General features: G+C 42.9%; 1 protein-coding gene across 1 annotated transcript in view; it reads right to left on the bottom strand.

Moving 5' to 3' along the window:
- LOC124607253 (solute carrier family 22 member 1-like) overlaps positions 1-17,377 on the bottom strand; it is a 66,678-nt gene extending 49,301 nt beyond the window's left edge. The window contains exon 1 of the mRNA XM_047139527.1: positions 17,346-17,377. The gene's annotated coding sequence lies outside the window, so the exon portion shown is untranslated. The remainder of the gene's footprint in view (positions 1-17,345) is intronic.
- Between the last annotated feature and the right edge of the window lie 7,094 nt (positions 17,378-24,471).

Genomic DNA, 24,471 nt, shown 5'->3' with positions numbered 1-24,471 from the left:
CGGGAAGGAAAGAAGGTTTGCAGTCTTCTATGTCAGCGACGAACAGATTAGCTTACAACAGAAGACTATGTCGGAAATGTTCCGATTTTTCCGTTTGGCTCTCCGTTTTCTAGCGCCCACAGCACCATCCACTATCTCCGAAAGAGAAAATGACACTGTGTAAACTCAAATAGGAACAGTGAAGTACGAACAAAAAACTCCAGTCAATAGCGACCGGAATACCAACATGAAAAAAAAAAAAAAAAAACAAACGCTGCGACCTTATGCACCAGCCTAATAAGCCTGCAACTGTTTGAGATGATAAGCACCAAAGTAACCACTTTGTTATCGCGGACGCTACACCACAGTATGCATACCACAGCAGAAAGTGCGCCCAATGGTCAACCTAACTAAGGTGGCACCGAAGCAAGGCCTAATAGCTCAGAGGTTGCTGGAGTGGCGACAATTCTGAGAAGGGTGAGAATCTTCACACGCTCTATTGTCCCTCCTTTGCGAAACAGCTGTGGCACAAATTTTAGAATAACGGTTTGCGCAGCCGTCGGGGATTTTCACCGTCTTCCAAAGTTTAGAATTAATTATTTCGGGGTTCGGAAAAATACTCCGCCCCCAAGAGACGACAATGCCTTGGTCAGGTAAGCCTTCGGTTGTCCCCAACTGCCGGGGAAATCCGTTTGATAGCATTTATCTACCAATTAATTCAATCAAATTTTGAAATAATGATCGTATCAACCCACGACCAGTGTCAATCGACACATAATTTTATGGACAATCTCAATTTCTTTCTGTCAGGAAACTGGACGTGGCAGCATTCGTTTCTCTTGCACCCTTTTTGGTAGGTTAGGGAAACGTTCTGCCTTACGAGTGCAAAGACGAGTACAATCGATTGAAGTAGTTGATGGCAACTGGTCCCATACCACCTTTCCCCATTTATGAAAAAGAGTCTGTTGAGTCATGTGATGTGAGCAATTGTGTAGTAGGCTGTGTATTAAGTCAGGAAGTGAATGGGACGTAACATCTGGTCGTGTATGGCTGCGAGGTTCTACATTTAAATCTTTATGGATATTCTGCAAATCACACAAAAGTGCCTGGCAGAGAATCATCGAACCACCTTCACAATGATTCTGTTATTCCATTTTCGAAAAACCGCGTGGAAAAACGAACACCTATGTCTTTGCGGCAAACTACGATTTCCCACATTTTATTATCATGATCGTTTCTCCCTACGTAGGTCGGCGTCAGTAAAAATGTTCGCATTCAGAGAAGAAAGTTGGTGATTGAAAATTCAAGAGAATATCCTACCGCAAGGAGAACCGTCTTTCTTTTAACGATGTCTATCCCAAATCCTGTATCATGTCCATGACACTCTCTCTCCTATGTCTTGATAATAAGAAACGTGCTGCTCTTCTTTGAACTTTCTCGATGTTCTCCGTTAATCCTGTTCGGTAAGGATCCCACACCGCCCAGCAATACTCCAAAAGAGAACATACGAGTGTAGTGTGGGCATTCTCTTTAGCAAAAAATGGTTCAAATGGCTCTAAGCAATATGGGACTTAACAGCTGAGGTCATCAGACCCCTAGACCTGGGTTGAACTAACGTAATGACATCACACACATCCATGCCCGAGGCAGGATTAGAACCTGCGACCGCAGCAGCAGCGCGGTTCCGGACTGAAGCGCCTAGAACCGCTCGGCCACAGCGGCAGGCCTCTCTTTAGCAGATCTGTGGTATCTTTTAAGTGTTCTGCCAATAAAAGGCAGTCTTTGGTCCGCGTGACCCACGTTTTCTGTGTGTCCTTTCCAACTTGAATTGTTCGTTAAACTTCCTGGCACATTAAAACTGTGTGCCGGACCGAGACTCGAAATCGGGGCGGTTGCCTTTCGCGGGCAAGTGCTCTACCAACTGAGCTACCCAAACACGGCTCACGCCCCGTCCTCACAGCTGTACTTCCGACAGTACCTCGTCTCCTACCTTCTGCCGAGTTAGTTGGGTCTGCTCACACTCGACCCTAACACCACCATTTTCCAGAATGAGATTTTCACTCTGCAGCGGAGTTTGCGCTGATATGAAACTTCTTGGCAGATTAAAACTGTGTGCCGGACCGAGACTCAAACTCGGGACCTTTCCCTTTTGCGGGCAAGTGCTCTACCAACTGAGCTATCCAAGCATGACTGACGCCCCGTCCTCACAGTTTTGCTTCTGCCAGTACCTCGTCTCCTACCTTCCAAACTATACAGAAGATCTCCTGCGAAAGGCAAAAGTGCCGAGTTCGAGTCTCGGTACGGCACACAGTTTTAATCTTCCAGGATGTTTCATATCAGCGCACACTCCGCTGCAGAGTGAAAATGTAATTCTGCAAACATCCCCGAGGCTGTGGCTAAGCCATGTCTCCGCAATATCCTTTCTTTCAGGAGTGCTAGTTCTGCAAGGTTCGCAGGAGAGCTTCTGTAAAGTTTGGAAGGTACGAGACGAGGTACTGGCAGAAGTAAAGCTGTGAGGACGGGGCGTGAGTCGTGCTTGGGTAGCTCAGATGGTAGAGCAGTTACCCGCGAAAAGCAAAGGTCCCTAGTTCGAGTCTCGGTTCGGCATACAATTTTAATCAGCCAGGAAGTTTCATATCAGCGCATACTCCGCTGCAGAGTCAAAATAACATTCTGAATTGTTCGTAATTGTAATTCCTAGGTATTTAGTTGAATTTACGACCTTAAGAATTGACTGATTTATCGTGAAACTGAACTTTAACAGATTTGTTTTAGCACTCACTCGGATGACCTCACACTTTTCATTATTTAGGGTCAATTTCGAATTTTCGTACCACACAGATATCTTTTCCAAAGCGTTTTGAAATCTGTTCTGATCTTCTTTACCAGACGATAAACGACTGCATGATCTGCAGGCAACCTAAGGCGGCTGATCAAATTCTGCTAAATCGTTTATACAGGGTGATTCACGAAGATATGCGAATATTTTAGTATGTTATTCTACAAGTAAAACTAGAGAAATAAGTTCATGTAAACATACGTCCGCAAATGGTTAGTTACGAAGTTACGGCTAATAAAAGATTTTGCCTGAAATTTAGCAACTTCGCTAACATGAAGCCATCACAAAACTGTACGACGTTAAAGTGAAGCACTTGTATGTGCAGTTGGTTTCCAGAACCTCCAGAGAAGCAAAGACATAATTTCGTAAAATTTTTCATTTGTTATCTACTTGGCCCAATTTATTTTTTAAATTGCACACAATTGCACAAAGTTTTCAACAGGAGTTATAGAGAATAAAATTTTTGTACTGCTGCCGGGGCTATGTTGAACTGCATCCATAATCTCCTCAACATCGTCTTCAGGTATCGAGAGCTCGTACTGATTATGAACGCTAGGCAGAGAACCTGTCTGCCGTAACATTCGAAAGACTCCGCTAATGGTTCGTGAATTCGGAATCCTCGCAGTGGGATAACGTACGCGATATTCGTTAACTGCAGCCTTAGCATTGCCATCACATTTGCCATAAATAAACACCATAGCCGCGTATTCCTCCGTCGTAAATTTGAAAGGCATCCCTATTTCATAAATAATCTGCAAACTACTACAGTTACTGTGTAGTTTCCCTTAAATACACTGTTGTTATGATGCTCTTTCACTGAAAAATGCAGAAAACTAACTCATTTCAAGGTTATTAAATGACAAACAACTCACTGACGGTTGCTAACAATGACATAAACGTTTCTACATTGTTAATGGAAAGTAAACAAATTTACTTGTATAACAATCTTTGCTTCTATGGATACCCTGGAAAACTAATGCAGATACACGTCTGGGATATGTTTTATTAGATTCACCAGATCAATGACAACAAAATAAATGGAAATCGTGCTTTACTTTAATCTCGTACAGTTTTGCGATGGCTTCATATTATCGAAGTTGCTAATTTTCAGGCAAAATCTTTGATTAGCCGTAACTCCTTAAACATTTGCGGATCTATGTTTATATGAACCGCGGGACTGCTACGGTCGCAGGTTCGAATCCTGCCTCGGGCATAGATGTGTGTGATGTCCTTAGGTTAGTTAGGTTTAAGTAGTTCTAAGTTCTAGGGGACTGATGACCTTAGATGTTAAGTCCCATAGTGCTCAGAGCCATTTTTATGTTTATATGAGCTTTTTTCTTTAGTTTTACTTGTAGAATAACATATTAAAATATTTGCATATCTTCTTGAATCTCCATGTATAGAAGAGGAACAGTATAGGGCCCATAACACTACGTTGGGGAACGTCAGAAATCGATGACTTTCAGTCAGTTATTACTAAACTGCTACCTCTCGGACAGGAAATCACGAATCCAGTCACAGAACTGAGACGGTATTCCATAAGCACGCTTGTGAGTTACAGTGTCAGAAGCCTTCTGGAAAACTAGAAATACGGAATCAACTTGAAATCCCTTGTCAATAGCTTTCAACACTTAGTGTGAGTAAAGAGGTGCTAGGGTGCTTTTAGGTGTGGAGGCACACTAGCAAGGTTATAAAATGGATGAAGACAGAGTACTCCATCTCATTCGTTGCTCAGTCATGCCTCATTCCATCCTCGTTCGTTTCTCATGGCTTATTCGTCCTGTGTTAATGGGAACGTTGGCGTGACGGAGTGCAGCCGTGCTACGAACAGCTTGCTAACCTCCATTACCTTTTCAGTTAGACTTGTAGAATTCAGCTTTGCTTTCAATTTCATCACATCATGAGAATATGCTATAGACGGACGTCAGAGTTTATGCCACGCGCGCCTGGCGTCGATGCTACGAGTTGCTGTCGAAAAGGTGGTGAGTGCTACGGTCTATGGAGCTCCTGAAAGGAATCCCTAGAATTCTCACGGCTACTTAATTCCCTCTGCATGTTGTTTACCCCCTAGTGCATTTGAAATTCGAGCCTTTTCTTTGTTTCCTACAAAAGCAAGGTATCCAGCTTTATCTGCTTCCATCTTGTCATTCCATTTTAAAATGCAATAAGCGAACTTCTCTGTTTCTTTAAAACTTTTTCAGTTCAAATATTTTCGGATGCGCAACAGGGTACTTCCATTGACAACGCAGCATTGTGGATTAGTGGCTCCCATAATTGAAACACTGCCTCAAATTTCATTTGTGTTGAAGAATATATCTAAGTTTCTTAACTGTTACCTACCCGTAATTCCAGCACGTAACCGTGCAACCTCTCCCAATACATTTGTACAGCACGCTTTGGCATAAACACTCGCAGTACGATGAGAATTCCAACGCTTCCAGAGTTATGGAAGTAAGAAATTATTTACCTGAGAGTTGGTCAGGAAGCGATAGTTAAGAAAAGACTAAACACCCGTCTTGCAACTTCATTTTCAGGTGACTCATCGACGTGTTAAGGCACATGAAAATTCCAGTAGTCTTAGTAGGAAGGTATGTATGAACGATGTGTGGGTATCACTTTTGCAGAATGGCAAAAGGCACAAGCTGCTGAAGTGGACAGCCAGCTATTTGCAGCGCAACCACTGTACACTGGGCGTGAAAAGTCGTATGTAAAGAAAGAAAACTCGGACCTTGTATTGTGGTACCAGTCACGCGTGGAATGAAGTGTATAAAGGAAGCGCATAATTTTGTGATGGCCGGACGCTGAGTCTGTACAACAACAAGGTGACGTATAGCCCAACACTACTGGTGGTGGACACACAGACAGAACGTGTTGCGGTATGCGAGGAACTGTGTACCACGCATACGTCAGGCCGACTGCTGTCATCAGAGTATTCTGTTGCGGAGACTTTAGTTACGGACTAAGGTACTATATTCAAGTTCGAATTAATAAAACATCTTGGTCATTAATTACGAACGGCATCAATTATGGACAAGCGTTTAACACCAACTAGTAAACTGCAGAACATGACAAATTTCTTATTGTTCTATGGACCTGACATAACGATAGGGAAGACGCTGAGTAATAATGTCACAATAATTGCTGGGATACTGTGGTACCTTACGCAGAAGCGGCGTACATTTCGAAGGCACACGAGTGCATGAAGTTCTTGGCATACTAGATAGCTGAACCGGAAGATATCATCACCATTTGAGGAAGCTGTAGGAGATAAAAATGGAGCATGAGTGCGTAATTTTACGCAAACCATTTCTTACATCCAGGAAGGGAAAACGAAAAGGAGATTTATGCCCGTTACCAGGACCAGCAGCAAGTAAAAGTTGCAGCATCCTACTCGTAACACAGTTGCCCACATTGATCTTACTCGAACCTTTCACGACATGCCAGTCTTTACCAACTGTACAGGTTTCGATCTCTAACTGCTAACGGGGAAGGTGGGGGGGGGGGGGGGGCAAAGGAGAGGGGAGTGGGGAGGAAGAAGGAAGAAGTGGGATGGCAAGGAGTATGACGTTTCCATTTCTGTGTATCTACCAAGATCGAGAAATAGACTGGTGTAAAGGAGATAGGAGGGTGAGAGGTGTTTCCCTTGTTTGGGTAACAATGGCGCGAAAGTTGGCCGGAAGGAGCGTCGCGATACAGGTGATGGTACGCCTCTGCAGCCACGGATGGATGGACTCCCCGAGGGTGTGACTTCAGTTTGGAACCGCGCGACCGCTACGGTTGCAGGTTCGAACCCTGCCTCGGGCATGGATGTGTGTGATGTCCTTATGTTGGTTAGATTTGAGTAGTTCTAAGTTCCAAGGGACTGATGACCTCAGATATTAAATCCCATAGTGCTCAGAAACATTTGAATCGTTACCTCACGTATATTTCAGCTACTTGATTTCTCGAGTTCATAACCGTTTTTTGTAAATACATGTCTTGATGAATTTTGTCAGTAATTACTGTTTATGAAAATGTAAGGGTCTAGTGAAGCAGGGGATACAACCCGTCGGCTTTGACCAATGACGTTGTGGCGACGTCATTTATCCACTGCGCCAAAAACAGCGGGTGAAAGCTGCAGCTGATAGATATTTATCTTTGCCGTAGTCGGTTTGGTTACGAGTTGTTTATTCTTGTGAGTTTTTGATCTGTGCTTGGGAAATAAAATGTTTTCTCATCTCATGAAAATGCTGTTACTTCATAAAATATAAAGGCTCCCATAGTGGTGACCCAGAAAAATCGTAGCAGAAGCATAAAGAAAATACACTCCTGGAAATTGAAATAAGAACACCGTGAATTCATTGTCCCAGGAAGGCGAAACTTTATTGACACATTCCTGGGGTCAGATACATCACATGATCACACTGACAGAACCACAGGCACATAGACACAGGCAACAGAGCATGCACAATGTCGGCACTAGTACAGTGTATATCCACCTTTCGCAGCAATGCAGGCTGCTATTCTCCCATGGAGACGATCGTAGAGATGCTGGATGTAGTCCTGTGGAACGGCTTGCCATGCCATTTCCACCTGGCGCCTCAGTTGGACCAGTGTTCGTGCTGGACGTGCAGACCGCGTGAGACGACGCTTCATACAGTCCCAAACATGCTCAATGGGGGACAGATCCGGAGATCTTGCTGGCCAGGGTAGTTGACTTACACCTTCTAGAGCACGTTGGGTGGCACGGGATACATGCGGACGTGCATTGTCCTGTTGGAACAGCAAGTTCCCTTGCCGGTCTAGGAATGGTAGAACGATGGGTTCGATGACGGTTTGGATGTACCGTGCACTATTCAGTGTCCCCTCGACGATCACCAGTGGTGTACGGCCAGTGTAGGAGATCGCTCCCCACACCATGATGCCGGGTGTTGGCCCTGTGTGCCTCGGTCGTATGCAGTCCTGATTGTGGCGCTCACCTGCACGGCGCCAAACACGCATACGACCATCATTGGCACCAAGGCAGAAGCGACTCTCATCGCTGAAGACGACACGTCTCCATTTGTCCCTCCATTCACGCCTGTCGCGACACCACTGGAGGCGGGCTGCACGATGTTGGGGCGTGAGCGGAAGACGGCCTAACGGTGTGCGGGACCGTAGCCCAGCTTCATGGAGACGGTTGCGAATGGTCCTCGCCGATACCCCAGGAGCAACAGTGTCCCTAATTTGCTGGGAAGTGGCGGTGCGGTCCCCTACGGCACTGCGTAGGATCCTACGGTCTTGGCGTGCATCCGTGCGTCGCTGCGGTCCGGTCCCAGGTCGACGGGCACGTGCACCTTCCGCCGACCACTGGCGACAACATCGATGTACTGTGGAGACCTCACGCCCCACGTGTTGAGCAATTCGGCGGTACGTCCACCCGGCCTCCCGCATGCCCACTATACGCCCTCGCTCAAAGTCCGTCAACTGCACATACGGTTCACGTCCACGCTGTCGCGGCATGTTACCAGTGTTAAAGACTGCGATGGAGCTCCGTATGCCACGGCAAACTGGCTGACACTGACGGCGGCGGTGCACAAATGCTGCGCAGCTAGCGCCATTCGACGGCCAACACCGCGGTTTCTGGTGTGTCCGCTGTGCCGTGCGTGTGATCATTGCTTGTACAGCCCTCTCGCAGTGTCCGGAGCAAGTATGGTGGGTCTGACACACCGGTGTCAATGTGTTCTTTTTTCCATTTCCAGGAGTGTATATATACCAACGAGAATAATGAATTCAGAGACAAAAGCATGGGGCAGTGGAATCAAGATTGAAGACTAGAGTCTGTTCGACCAAGGATCGCGGTCCACGCCCTTTGATTCGCCACAAAACGGAACGACAGATGTTAACGCAAAAGATGGGAGTACCTACGTGCGACACGGAAATGTTAAGCTTTCCGCGTTCTGGCTGACGCGCCCCCAGCTCTGGTTTACGCAGGCTGAATGCATATTTCGGCAGAGTGGGGTGTCTAACAACATTGACAAATTGAATATAGTGGTTTCACATCTAAATTTAGAAGTGATAGAGCAAGTAGAAGAAACCTTGTCGCAACAAAATTACTTTGTGCTAAAGGAAGCTCTCATACAGCATTATACGTTGTCATCAGATTTGCGACTACAAAAAATTTTCGCATACGAAGATTTGGGTGACAAGTACTCATAGCCTTACGTACATTAGCCGGCCCGGAACTCCTACCTGAAGAGTCTTTACGTCTAATATGGCTTCGTAAACTTCCTGCCAACATCCGTGCCGTCATTGCAGCAGAAGCAGACTTACCATTGCAAGTCTTAGACACCATCGCAAACACCTTAACCGAAGTTTCTGCGTGTTCCGAATTCAACTCCAGCCAGGATAGAGGCCCAAGAACGTGTAGTGTGATGGAATGTGACGTCAGTGAGCCAGGAACATGCAATAATACTTCCCAACAGCAGTGCTCATCGACCGAACCCACCATACAGCAACTGGCAGCACAAGTGGCAAAACTCAACGTGCAAGTAACTTCACTCCACCAGCAGCTACGAAGTCGCAGTTGGAAAAGACGAAGAAATGCTATCCAACAGGATTTGACAGATCAATGGTGCTGGTACCACAGACGCTTCGGCAACACTGCCCGTCAATGTATTCAACCCTGCAGCTACCCAAACTTAAAAGGCGGGCGTTAAAGGGCGCTAACGTTCGTCAACAACAACATAGGCGCCCGAGTCATAGCGTGATTCAAAGAGGTTGAAACGCCACGGTATCTGCAGTCAACCAATCACACCGATTGTTCGTGTTGGACCTCTCTTCAGGTGAGAAGTTTCTGATTGACACAGGTTCAGAAGTCAGTGTTTATCCAAGAAAGAGAGGTGATATACTCGCGACAACAACGCAACATGTGCTGACTGCGGCAAACAATTCCAGAATATCTGCCTATGGTGAGAAACAGTTGGCATTACATCTGAATTCCAACTTCCATCCAAAATGGACTTTTGTGGTTGCTGATCTGCCGAGTCCTATAATTGGAGCGGACTTTTTACGGAACTACCGACTTGTGCGCGACCTGATTAACCGTCGTTTGGTGACAGTTCCCACAGAAGGGATATTGCCTACTGCGTCTTCCGCGTCGGTTCAAGTGCAGTGCGATGTGCCCGTGTCTTTCCGCACGAAGATTTCCGGCTCCTCTACCGCGTCATCCGCGTCGGGATATTGTGATACGATTTCGTACCCGCAACTAAGCGGGGCGCACACGTGTGCGTCACGCAAGCAGACACCCGACAGTCGTAACGATGCGTACACTGTAGGCAATATCAGAGCACTGTCGGAGGAATGACTTTTTCTTATACCGCTTCAAGACCCTCCAGCACTTACCGAACCCGTCAACGCAACCAGGAAATGCAGACACAGTACTCAACACCACATCAGCACGACACAAGGTCAACCCGTTGCCTTCCGCCCGCGGCGTCTGCCTCCAGAGAAGCTGCTCGCGGCGCGAGCTGAGTTCGACAGACTTCTAAAAACAGGTATTGTAAGTAGGTCTCATAGTTCATGGGCATCTCCAATTCACATGGTCCGTAAAAAAGACAATTCGTGGAGAGTATGTGGTGACTACAGGGCGCTCAATGCCCGCACAATTCCCGACCGCTACCCAGTACCCAATGTGACTGATTTTAACGGTACGATTAGCAATGCCAAAATATTTACTGTGATTGATTGCGCCAAAGCATTTTCCCAGATTCACATGGCTCCATCTGACATTAAAAAAACAGCAGTTATCACACCATTCGGTTTGTTTGAGTACAATTTTATGCCATTTGGCCTCAGAAACGCTGCCCAAACATGGCAATGATTCATGCATGAGGTGTTTCGAGAATTACCATTCGTATTTTGTTATATGGACGACATTTTAGTATTCTCTGGTTCTGTATATCAGCATGTCGAACATCTGCGGCAGCTTTTCCGCCGTCTGACAGAGTATGGCATAATTATTAACGAAACAAAGTGCACGTTTGGAAAACGCGAGATTAAGCTCCTGGGATATTTGGTTTCAGCAGCAGGCCTGTCACCTTTGCCTGAGCGGGTTGAAGCAGTACAACAGATGCCCCTTCCCACAGCTTACAAAGGACTTCGCAGATTTTTAGGCATGCTCAACTATTACAGACGTCACTTACCTAAATTAGCTGCCGCCCAAGAGCCACTCACAACGTTACTTGCAGGCAAAAATACAACAGGAAATCGTAAAATTCCATGGAGTCCAGATTCTGAAGCAACTTTCCATGACTTAAAGAAATGTCTTTCTCGGGCAACACTACTGGGACATCCAAGATTGAGCGCTCCTTTAGCGCTCATGGTTGATGCGAGCCATACAGCAGTGGGTGCAGCGCTACAGCAAGAAGTCAACGGCACATGGCAACCGCTCGCATTTTTCTCTAAAAACCTGACTCGACAGCAGCAAAAATGGAGTGCTATTGACCGTCAGTTGCTTGCTATTTACTTAGCCATAAAGTATTTTCGCACGTCTGTCGAAGGGAGGCACTTTGCAATTTTTACCGATCACAAGCCGTTAGTAGCTATATTTCAACGAGACACAGAGCTCAATTCACCACGTCAGTGCAGGCAAGTCGAGTACATTGCACAGTTCACAACTGACGTGCGTCACATTTCAGGAAAAGACAACCTGGTCGGAAATTGCCTGTCTAGGAATTGTGCCAGTTTAAATTCAGTTCGTTGGACCGAGTTGGCATCTAAACAACAAGAAGATCCTTTCTAGCGCCGTCTAATAGAGGAACAGAGAATTGCGCTGCAGCTCAGACGTGTGTCTGTCCCAAATGTTCCAGACGGAATTTGGTGTGATGTAGCAAAAGGAAAGGAGCGACCTTACATACCAGAACAATATCGTCGCGAGATTTATAGTGCACTACACAACCTATCACATCCAGGAGTACGAGCTACAGCCAAGTTAGTTTCCTCCAAAGTAGCGTGGCCTGGAATACAAAAAGACTGTCGTGCATGGGCGCGTGCATGCCTAACATTCCAGCGTAATAAAATCAGCAGACATGTCTTTGCACCTATTGCTGACTTCCCGACGCCATCTGCGAGATTTTCACATAAACATGTGGACATTGTGGGCCCGCTATCATGCTCTTCAGAACAACGCTATTTGCTCACAATCATTGATCGTTTTACCAGGTGGCCAGAAGTAGTTGTAATACAAGACATTTCTGCGGAGTCGGTTGCAAAAGCACTGTTGCATTCATGGTTCTCCAGGTTTGGCGTTCCGCAAAACATAACAACAGATCGCGGAAGGCAGTTTGAAAGCCAACTTTTCAATGAACTTTCACTACTGTGCGGGTGCAACCACCTACGCACCACAAGCTATCATCCATCTAGTAATGGAACGGTGGAACGACTACACCGCACGCTCAAAGCTGCATTAATGTGTAGTTCCACTTCATGGCCTGAAGCACTACCGCTGGTCCTACTCGGATTGAGAACGGCCGTGAAGGAGGACTTACAATGCTCTTCCGCAGAATTGGTTTATGGCGAGCAATTGAGGGTTCCTGGAGAATTTATCGTTCCAGCATCTACACAGCCGTTCGCCCCTGAGCTATGCACGCAATTCGCGAGACAACTCAGCGATAGAATGAGAAACATCAAACCCACTAACCCTGTCAGACATGGAGACCGGAGAGTGTTTGTACACAAAGACCTGCAAGCAACGTCCCACGTGTGGCTTAGGGATGATACGGTGCGCCCGCCGCTTGTTTCGCCTTACTCTGGACCATACAGGGCAATCACAAGAGGAAGCCACAGCTTCAAAATCGATAAGGATGGTAAAGAAGAGACAGTCTCAATTGAGCGGCTTCAACCTGCTTGCACCGAAGAGGGTACACTCCTTCCTCGGTCTGCAAAATCACCCTCAAACGTGGGGGCCAAAGAAACAGCAGAGAGTCTCGCCGAGCCCTCGGTTTCAGAAGAGGACAACGAAGCAGCAAGTGCAGAACAGGAACAGCCAGTGCCTGCACCAGATGTTTTCAAGAGAGCTGGTAGAAAAATCAAGTGGAAGTTTCCCCACATACCTGGTGCACCCGGTTTCAAAAGGAGGGAGGCTGATGTGGCGACGTCATTTATCCATTGCGCCAAAAACAGCGGGTGAAAGCTGCAGCTGATAGATATTTATCTTTGCCGTAGTCGACTTGGTTACGAGTTGTTTATTCTTGTGAGTTTTTGATCTGTGCTTGGAAAATAAAATGTTTTCTCATCTCATGAAAAAGCTGTTACTTCATAAAATATAAAGGCTCCCATAACGTCTTACATTATTCGTAGATAATAATGTCTTAACTGTCGGCCATAGATAATGAAACAGTTCTGTGTTCCGGATAAGCGCTATCACTGCACATTAAAATAATTGAATGTGATTTTAAAAGAGATCGCTACATATTGCTCAAAATATTCTTGGTGTGCATTTATTTAAATAATTGTTTGTTTGCAGTTCATTCCGTACTTAATTTCATTCTTAGTGATATTGAGGTAATTTGGAATATTAGTTTCTTATTTTAGGACAATTTTTAGTATCTCATTTTCGTTAGTAGTTATTGATTTATCCGTTCCGATGAACATAGATGATTTGAGAGAACCTATGGGCGTAGACATGTTGGCCACGATTTGTTTTTTACAAATGTGTGGTCTCGTTGCCGAGTATGTTCGATGTCGTGAGTGCGGCGAACATATGCGCCTCACAAGTCTATCTCGTCGCCGTACTCACGACTTATCCGTATGGCGCTACAGGAAAGATCGGTTGTGGCGGTCCATTAGACGAGGGACGTGGTTAGAAAAATCAAAGCTCGCCTTGAGAGACATTATGAAAATAATTACGTACTGATGGTGTTTGAGATATCCTGTGTGGCTGTGTGTCCATGAATGTTGTGTGAGTAAGCGTACAGTTGTGGATTGGTACTCTTTTTGCAGGGAATACGCGAGATATAGGGGACGTGTGTTATGGTCGAAAATGACGAGTCGCATTTTGGCAAAAGGAAGTACAACAGGGGGGAACCTCTGGTGGGATTATGGGTTTGGGTGGGGGGGGGGGGGGGGGAGTTGTAGATTCAGGTCAAGAATGTGACGATGTGGTGTTTAAAGTAGTACCGGTACCCGTATGTTAGCTAATTTCACATTAGGATGGGGGTGGGGTGAATGTGTGTGTATGCGTGTGTGTGTGTGTGTGTGTGTGTGTGTGTGTGTGTGTGTGTGCGTGTGTGTGTGTGTGTGTGTGTGTGTGTGTGTGTGTGTGTGTCTGTGAGTGTTTTCGTAATGTTTTGCTTGTTGTGTATGTGGGTATGTGACTTTTGTTGACGTTTTTCGAGGCGAGCCGAGCTTCGGTTCTTTTAAGAAGTTCCCGTCTGGTAAGTTCAGTTTTCTATTTCTTTCTATTACTGCATTTGACTGTTTTGACTTATTTCATTTTTTTATTGCGCCATTACGTATGTTTTCGTGTACTCCACTACGTAATAGAAATTTCGCAGCTGTCGCTTTTCTTTCGTTTCCCAGCCCTACTACCAGTACAATTTTTCCGGATCTGTGCTAGCAATATTAAAGGCGAAAGGCCCGACACAACTAAAATTTGTATCCCGTCCTTCAGTTGACCTTTACACTGACACTACCTATTCGAAAAGAACGACGTATGTAACACTGATGAGGTTCACCTATGTATGTCAACTGGAAGAGCAGGATACAAATGTTGTGTATAGCTATACAGCTCAACTAAAGAATGGGATACTATTGTCACTGCTGAATATCAAAACTGTAACTTTCAGTCGATACTATTAGCATCAAAGGCGAAAAAAAACTGTACCCCATAGTGAAGTACGGGATACAAATTGTGTGTGTGTCGTCTTATTGCCTCTTCGTGTAGTTCAACTGAGGTACAGGCTGCAAATGTAACGTACGTCCATTTCCACGTTTCCGTTAGCAGTGTACGTATATATAGGTCAACGGAAGTACGGGGTACAAATATTATGGACGTAGCTCGTTCTGCCATCGGTAGAACTCATATCTACGTAACAACAGACTGTTAGTGATAGCGGAGGCGAAAGAAACAACACATGTAAAATTTGTATCCCGTGCTTCAGTTGACCAATATAGTTCAACTGATCAACAGAATTAATGCTAATGAAAACGAAGAAATCGACGTGCGCTAAACTTGTATCCGGTACTGCAGTTAACCAATACAGTTCGAATGATACAACCCATATATATGTGACGTGAGGTACGAATTCTATGCGACCAGTATTTCCATCCATTTTTCCCCTTCATTTTCCACAGAAATAATACGATACAAACACGCGATATCCTTAACGTGAAAATACTACTTGCCTTGATATATGTCAACTATATTATTCGTCTGTCGTATTCCTTTGTTTCTGAACAGTCTTGTCAGCTCTTTCATCTGTGTAACACATGCTCTCTGGCCAATTCTGACGTCATTGGTCACAGCCGACGGGTTGTATCCCCTGCTTCCTGCTTCACTAGACCCAAATGTAATGTACTTTGATTGGACAAGTGAGAATTATTCATGTCAAATCATTGTAGTAAATACGTTGGCCACGTCAGGGAAGTTTTTATTGAATAAACCATAGAGAATATCTTCAGTGTAAAAATAACATCGTTGGCGAGAGTGCGTGCAGTCGCAGAGTTGAAGGCAGAGAATTAGTTGCAAAGCATCTGTAGTGTGGAACAGACGCATGTGTTGGTGTGCAAATACCAGAGTGTTCTGCGTAAAAAATGTTGTAATGTGTGGCCACGCAAATTATAAGCGTATCTGCAAGTATGTGGGCAAAGCACATAGTCGCAAGAAGATTTTGGAAGTAATGAAGAATATTGCGTGGCCGAAATTAATTAAAGCTACTCGATAATCAAGAAGAGCCTGTTGCCAATAATAAATAGATCTCATGATAAGCACTACTTCGAGACACAAGCAATGCATCGCAAAGTAAGATCCTGCCAGTATATTGTAGTTGTGTAATCTTAGTAACTTTTTGGAACATTTTACTGTGTTTAGTCAAAGAACAAACTTGTCTGGATGAACTTTACTTACGCGACACATTAACCATCAGCAAGATGCTATGCTTTCACCGTAAATTCCGAGAAAGTCGCAAGTGAAACAAATGGTCAAAATAAGCCAACTGTAAACGAATTTGTAGTTCATTTTCAACTTGTTATAAAAGGCAGTAGTAACTACAGCTTCTAATATACTATTGCACTACTACTGCAGACAGTCAGCTCAAATTCAAAGTGATTTAAAATTATATTCGTATTCTATGATAGAAGTATGCTGGCTTTCATGTGGTCAAAGTAGTTTTAAAATTGTGTGTTGTGTTTCGTAAATGATATTAATGTTCATATGTTACACACATTGGTAGTGAAAAATAGTTGTTGCAGTGAATGAAAGTTTTTGCGGCATCTATTTGAAAAGCAGTCAGGTGCATAATAACAAGGAAAGAATAATAATCAGTTTTTGTCACGATTAAGCATCTTTTCAAACAGTGTTACCGTAATGTAACAGTTACATAATACAGTAAAGTTTCCATAAAGAGTAGGTAGTCATTAGTTCTGGTTCGTGATCATTATGGTAACTGAGGTCATTGCTTTCCATATTAACGTCTTTTGTCTTCATGTCACATGTGTCTTTTACATGTAAGCAAGCGCTCGTGGATTTTGTAAAGGTACTGCTTCGTCTTTGCCACACGATATTCACATCGTGTCGAAGTCATTACTGTCATTTACTAAAATTAACTTTCGCTCGTTTTTGGTGCTGGCGACCATTTTATTCTTCAGTTCAGATTCATTAAATTCTTTCAGATCATATTTTAGCATTCTGAATCACGACTAACTAGAGAGAAATTTTAATTTAGGCTATTACCATTTTTTTTACATTTCGATAGTTGTTGTACGTTGTAGGAAACACTCATGCGATAGCGATCAGGTTGTAACTATCCGTATTATACCGGTAACTGCTGATCCTTGGATCCGATACTTTGTTTCCACTTATGGCGGAATCTTAGGCATACGTGTCGCAGTTAAAATGTTACAGACATGTAAAGTATAACTAGTTATAAGCTGACACAGCTCTTATATACTGAGCAAGGTCGCCGGCGCAGTCGTCTGCTGCGCTACACACTGTCTGTGAGACAGTGGCCAAACCACGGCATTGCCAATCGTACTGCTGTACGGAGGCATCAATCAATAAATGATGTGCAGTTAGCTCTTGACGTTCCTAATTCCACGCCCGCCACAGTACAGGAAGAAACATCCCACATGCAGCACTGGAGTTGGAAGTTGTCACCCGGTGACACAAAAGTTTTCAGTCATTTTTGGCTCTGAACAGATTGCAAGGAAATGAGGAAGGTTTCATGTGTTTCAGGACACCACAGCACTCCCCTTGAAGCAGCAAATTGGAAAGACTGCAGATAATGTGTGCTAGTCATTAGCTGCTAGGTTTTAGTAGAATAGAGGAGTCAGAAAGTTATTTGGTAAGCACCTGGCAACGATGAGGATTACTGTGTTCCTGAAGACGTTCCAGCTGGAGAAGATGCCAAGGAAGCCCCTCTTGTCTGTCTTGCTCTTGCCCACGGTCTGGATCACTTGCAGGGCGAACGGAGGCACCGTGGAGCCGTTGGTGGCTGCTATGCGCCGCAGAACAGCCAGCGCCTCCTGCTCGCGACCCCTGCACGCCAGCCAGCGTGGAGACTCGGGGAACCAACTGTCACCAAAAAAATACAAGTCTCCTGTAAGTACTAATCACAGTAGTAGTTGTAGTAGTAGTAGAATATTTGTCCACTGATCAGTTATACAACAATATTAGAGCTGCTAGCTTAATATAAAGAGAAAACCGAATGAAAACAACTTATACATTTGGACATTTGAACGGTTACATTTCGGGCTTAACGATAATTTATCGATTGTGTACAATGGTCTTTAGTATTTTAGTATGTTCATACACGAAACAAAGTGAGCTTAATATGGAAACTAATGTTCTGTTATTTGTTCATATCTCATCTCTACACACACACACACACACACACACACATATATATATATATATATATATATATATATATATATATATATATATATATATGGTGGTCCACTGATAAAGACCGGGCCAAATATCTCACGAAATAAGCGTCAAACGAAAAAACCACAAACAACCAAACTCGTCTAGCTTGAAGGGGGAAACCAGATGGCGCTATGGTTGGCCCGATAGATGGCGCTGCCGTAGGTCGAACGGATATCAACTGCGTTTTTTTAAAAATAGGAACCCCCATTTTTATTACATATTCGTGTAGTACGTAAAGAAATATGAATGTTTCAGTTGGACCACTTTTTTCACTTTGTGATAGATGGCGCTGTAATAGTTGCAAACGTATCAGTACGTGGTATCACGTAACATTCTGCCAGTGCGGAAGGTATTTGCTTCGTGATACATTACCCGTGTTACAATGGACCGTTTACCAATTGCGGAAAAGGTCGATATCGTGTTGATGTATGGCTATTGTGATCAAAATGCCCAACGGGCGTGAGCTATGTATGTTGCTCGGTATCCTGGACGACATCATCCAAGTGTCCGGACCGTTCGCCGAATAGTTACGTTATTTAAGGAAGCTGGAAGCGTTCAGCCACATGTGAAACGTCAACCACGACCTGCAACAAATGATGATACCCAAGTAGGTGTTTTAGCTGCTGACACGGCTAATCTGCACATCAGCAGCAGACAAATTGCGCGAGAATCGGGAATTTCAAACACGTCGGTGTTGACAATGCTACATCAACATCGATTTCACCAGGAATTCCATGGCGACGACTTTGAACGTCGTGTACAGTTCTGCCACTGGGCACAAGAGAAATTACGGGACGATGACAGATTTTTTTCCACGCCTTCTATTTAGCAACGAAGCGTCATTCACCAATAGCGGTAACGTAAATCGTAATATGCACTATTGGGCAACAGAAAATCAACGATGACAGCGACCTTGGCGGGTCAATGTATGGTGCGGCATTATGGGAGGAAGGATAATTGGCCCCCATTTTATGGAAGACAATCTAAATGGTGCAACGAATGCTGATTTCCTACGTAATGGACTACCGATGTTACTACAAGATGTTTCATTGCATGACAGATTGGCGATGTACATCCAACATGATGAATGTCAGGCACATAGCTCGCGTGCGGTTGATGCGGTATTGAGTAGCACATTTCATGACAGGTGGATTGGTCGTCGAAGCACCATACCATGGCCCGCACGTTCACCGAATCTGACGTTTTTCTGTGGGGAAAGTTGAAGGATATTTGCCATCGTGAACCACCGACAACGCCTGACAACATGCGTCAGCGCATTGTCAATGCATGTGCGAACATTACGGAAGGCGAACTACTCGCTGTTGAGAGGAATGTCGTTACACGTATTGCCAAATGCATTGAGGTTGACGGACATTATTTTGAGCATTTATTGCATTAATGTGGCTTTTACAGGTAATCACGCTCCAACAGCATGCGTTCTCAGAAATGATAAGTTCACAAAGGTACATGTACCATGTTGGAACAACCGAAATAAAATGTCCAAACGTACCTACGTGTATTTTAACTTAAAAAACCTACCTGATACCAACTGTTCGTCTAAATTGTGAGCCATATGTTTGTGACTATTACAGCGCTATCTATCACAATGCTAAGAAAGTGGTCCAACTGACACATTAATATTTCTTTGCGTACTACACGAATATGTAATAAATAATTGGGAGTTCCTATTTTAAAAAACGCAGTTGATATGCGTTTTACCTATGGCAGCGCCATCTAGCGGGCCAACCATAGCGCCATGTGGTTTCCCTCTTCAAGCTAGACAAGTTTCGTTCTTTGTAGTTTTTTCGTTTGACGCTTATTTTGTGAGATATTTGGCCTGGTCACGATCAATGGACCACTATATATATATGTATATATATATATATATATATATATATATATATATATATATATATATATATATATCAATGGACCACCCTGTGTATATATACTCTCATTCAACTGACAATTAACATGATTCCTATGGACTTCAATCTTTGTAACTCTGAAAAACTCTGTAGACATTCGTCAGTAACAAACTTTACGTTGAGCTCATGAATTACTGACAGGAACAATTGAATAAAAGGAATCAATTCAGTCGGTTGTTGGAAAACGATGCATTCCAGTTTGAATGCGAACATTCTATCGTTTTGCCATTGTTAAACCTTTATTGTTGACTGCACTCTATTATCGTCTGTCGTCAACGTTATTGCCGTTCCAGTATTTGCTTTTTATTGGCTACCATTAAGTAACTATTAGTTTGGCTCCTCATCAATGTTTACAAAGAGGCGTTTTCTTAATAGTGAGTTTTGTGTTTGGATCAGAATTCCGAAATGCTCAGTGGCATGGGGATGAAATAAACCATATGACTGGGTAGAAAATGATCCTCAAGACAAACTCAATACCATTTAAAGTATCTGCGCAGACAATTCACATTGTGAATCTATATTAATTAAAAAATTCGAAGAAATTTTAAAAAATATTTCTCGCAAAAAAGCCTCAGACGAGAGTCTATATATGTTTCGAAAACAAGTGGTTACGTAACAAACAATTTACAAAATTGTTTCTTATATGCTTTATGTTCACATCACCTTGGCGTTTACCGAAAAAGGGTGATTGGTGATTGGCGCAAACCAGCGGAAACAGAGAGAGGGAGAGAGAGAGAGAGACAGAGAGAGTTTCAATAAATTTAAATAAAAAAGTTATTGTTAATTTGTTTCAATACAAATGTATAATGTATCACCAGTCGTTAACCGTTTAAAACCAACCAAAATATCCATGGTTAATGCAATAAAAACGAAAATTAGGTACGTAAGTAAATAAAGACATAGATTTTGAAAATACCTCATTTTTAGACACATACTTTTTATTGCCTATTCTTGAAATAAGGTGCGATATTTGTCTCTAAAATATTTGGCAAGACTAGTGATGACTCATGAATCATTGAAAATACTGATAAAGTATGCACATGAAATCTCTTAAACCTAGAGACTGAGTAAAAACGTTAATATGGCTGATGTAGTCGTTTGAGATTTGTGTTAATCGATTGTCTCACATGAAGTTAAATAACTCAGACATGGAGAGAGAGTGAAAGTACTGATATAGCTGACACGGCCACAGAGACTAGTTTAATTTGGTTGTTTCATTTGATTGAAAAAAAGAAAACGATTCAACAAAAAGCAGTCGACTGGATACTCCGTTGTTAAAACCATTCAGCTGTCCTCTCACTATGAGGAGGATGAAAGATTATTACTATTATAAGACAGACCTATCATGTCACATTCTCCAGTGAGAGTGTGCATTATAGAAAGTATATTGTAGAATGAAGTAGGTGTTGTATTATAAATTCATGTTACATTTTTACAAGTGGTTGCACTACGTTGTCTAAATAATTCATTATGGTATGGTATGAATTATTTAACAAATGCTTTACAACTGTCATCTGAAAATTTTGAAGGTTCATTGTGGCTCTTGTCCTATTGTGATGGACAGAGCTGTTGGCGTGATAGTTTCTAAAATTTTCCTCAATATTCTTTATCAACTGGTACTCACAAGACACATTAGAGAACCCAACATTTTGAAGTAATCATTACAGAGGTCACTTTTGTATTGTTGTTATACTTACATAATATCAAAATTGTGTTCTTATTTTATGCCTTTAATCCTGAAAAGAAGGATTCCATCTTTCAGGACTGAGAGCGTATGGAGTTCTTGTGTGTCCACAGGGCATTGCATACTACACACTGGTCACAGAACTCCACAATAATAAGATGCTACTCTCTCTTAAATTAATTAAATTCATTGAAATTAGATGAATAAATCGTTGAGGAAGAAACCAGTGTCAGTACAATGAGGTGAAAATATCTGAGACTGAACATTTCTGATTCGCAGAACATGCAGTTTAATGAATATGTGGCGACAAATGAAAATCTTCCAGGACTCCAACTTGGGTTTACTGCTTATCACCGTGTCTGTATTCTGTTTGCTAGTACCTTCGAGTGAATTTACCACTCCAGCTTACGGTCAATCTAAAAGATTTTATGCTCGTAGCGTAATCTATGTGTACATGTCGTTTTAAAGTGTTATATTTCCTTTTTAAGTTGAAATTAGTGATGTTGTTTTTTTTCGTGTTCATTTCTGGTTTATTACTTACTCATCAATTAGAATTTCGTTGAGGTTTAGCACACAGTATGAAAGACAGGACTCTCAAGTTGTATTGTACTGTAGGAATTGAAGATAGCTAAATTAGACATAACTATGAGCAGTAGCGTTGGTGACATGTTCTGTAATCCTTGTGTTAACGTATATCCATAATGCCTTTTACCAGCCAACGATAACTTCGAGTCTCTCTGAGACATACCGACCACATCCCTTGGGGAGTTATGCTGGAATGGGTGGAAGTTATTTCAAGATCATTCCTGGCACATATGAATCACTCTGAAGTATATCAGGATATGCTGAATGATACTGATTATGTTCAAAGAAGACGATGACCTACAGGAATTACCACTCGTTTATTCTGAAAATGTGATTGAACTTGACATGCAGCTGTAGCTAATCAGATAACCCCTATGTTGGGTTCTTCATCACTTTATAGCTATGGATCCCTTGTTGAAGACGTTTTTCCTAGTCTCAGAATGAAGAAGATCGTCATTAGAGTAGCTTCTCTCATCACACAGCTGCTTGTGACTGAGCTTAGTAAAGTGTGGCTATCAAGCAAAACACTCGTCAAAACGCTCTTCACACGGATCGATGGACAACATTCTAGCAGGGAAACATAGGTCCTGTTTCAGAATGCCAATGTGATATTTCGTAAGAGGTTCGAAGCGATCATGCTCAGCAATCAGAAGAACACACGCAAAGCACTAGTTAGTGATTCATACGCTATCGGAACCTCGCAGACTGTTTAAGATAATCAGATGTTTCGTCTGTCGTACCGATCGACAGGTTGACAGAACCGATCGAGAAACGGCCACCCAAGACAGTGGAATAGAGGTGACGGAACTTGAGAGATCAGTGTCTGCACCTGTCAAGGCCAATAAAAAATTGAGTACTCGATATAGCGGCGCGTGCCATTGCTGCTGGAAACCTTATCGCTAAACGCCCCAGTGTGAATTGACGTGTGGAACAATGGGGTCAGACACTCACTGGGTCGGACGCCGCCTGCCGAAGTGTGTTTAATCTGGCGGGACGGTGAACCAGTAAGTGGAGATATAATCCCAGTCTTCTTGAACCCGGCGGAACAGTCTTCCAGGGCAGTTTTGACCCATCAGACACAACTACTACACTTGTTACCTAGGCACGCCACGTTGACATCACACAAACTATACTTGAAATCAAATGGACTATGTAATGTGACTGTGTTTCGATCACACTGCTGTCTATAAGGTAAATATTTCTTTTACAATATAATTAAAGCGTTTTAAACCGTTGCAGGTTTGCGAAATAATTATAAAATGTTAGTATTTTATGTTCCATGCTGAAAGAACTGGGACTGGAGTGACACCTTTCGCGAAAACCAGCGATCGCTGGAAGATATTATTTTCGACCATTATTATCGTAGTTGTAAAAAGAAAGACATGAAAAAATGTGTGAGTCAAACTTTTACAATGTTCACTTCCCATTTGCATTTCGTTGTGTAAGCTTATTTGTCGTATGAACCAACATGGAACACAAAAGCTATACGTTGTGCCTAAGTTTATGATACTGCAAATCTGAAAAATAATATTTTATCTTGGAAACGTGAAGAAGTTAAATGATACGAATAAAAAAATGATACGAATAAAATATTTCTGCAAATTTCTAGTTTTTATCTTTGAGGAAAAAAAACCGAAAGAAGTTAAATAAAGGCGTTTTTATAAATTATGAGATACATAAAACCAAAGAGCATAAGCTAGGACTAGTCAACTGCATACTACAGGAAAACCTCAAACATAAAATACTTGACGAAGATTCAAATATTGTAAATTTTATTTAGAGAAGGGAAACGTCGTATATCAGTGCACACTAAATCAGAGACTACAAATTATCAATTTACGTTGAACAACATCTCTGGGATTGATTATAAAGCACATCACTGGTCTACGCTTTAGTATCGAAAAAGAAACCACTACTCTGAGGCTTTTTTCTTACCTTTTTCGCACAAACTGCGAAACTATTCTTTTTTTCTTACCTTTTCCGCACAAACTGAGAAGCTATCTAAATTCTAATAACAAATATTCTCGGAAAGCACCCGCTTACAAATAGATATTATACATACTGTGTATATGTCTACGTAACCAAATATATCTGCGAGAAACATGATGTTCGCAGTTCGCCAGCATAGGGTCACCCAAAACCAGGCGTATCATGGTAACCATCAAGTATCCCATCCTAGGAAAGAAACTGGTCCAGATGGCATTCATAACCCAGCTTATTCACACAACATTAGAATATTTTACAGACATGAAGACTGCTATCCTCAAACACCACAATTTCCTTGTACGTTGGAATGTAGCCAAGCTCCTGATGTTCAGGAAGGCAGGGAAAGACAACTCCCTCCCACAAA

Source organism: Schistocerca americana, chromosome 3 (assembly GCF_021461395.2).
Source record: "Schistocerca americana isolate TAMUIC-IGC-003095 chromosome 3, iqSchAmer2.1, whole genome shotgun sequence".
Classification (NCBI taxonomy): domain Eukaryota; kingdom Metazoa; phylum Arthropoda; class Insecta; order Orthoptera; family Acrididae; genus Schistocerca; species Schistocerca americana.
The sequence above is the reverse complement of the archived record's forward strand: the minus strand, read 5'-3'. Positions and strand labels throughout refer to the sequence as shown.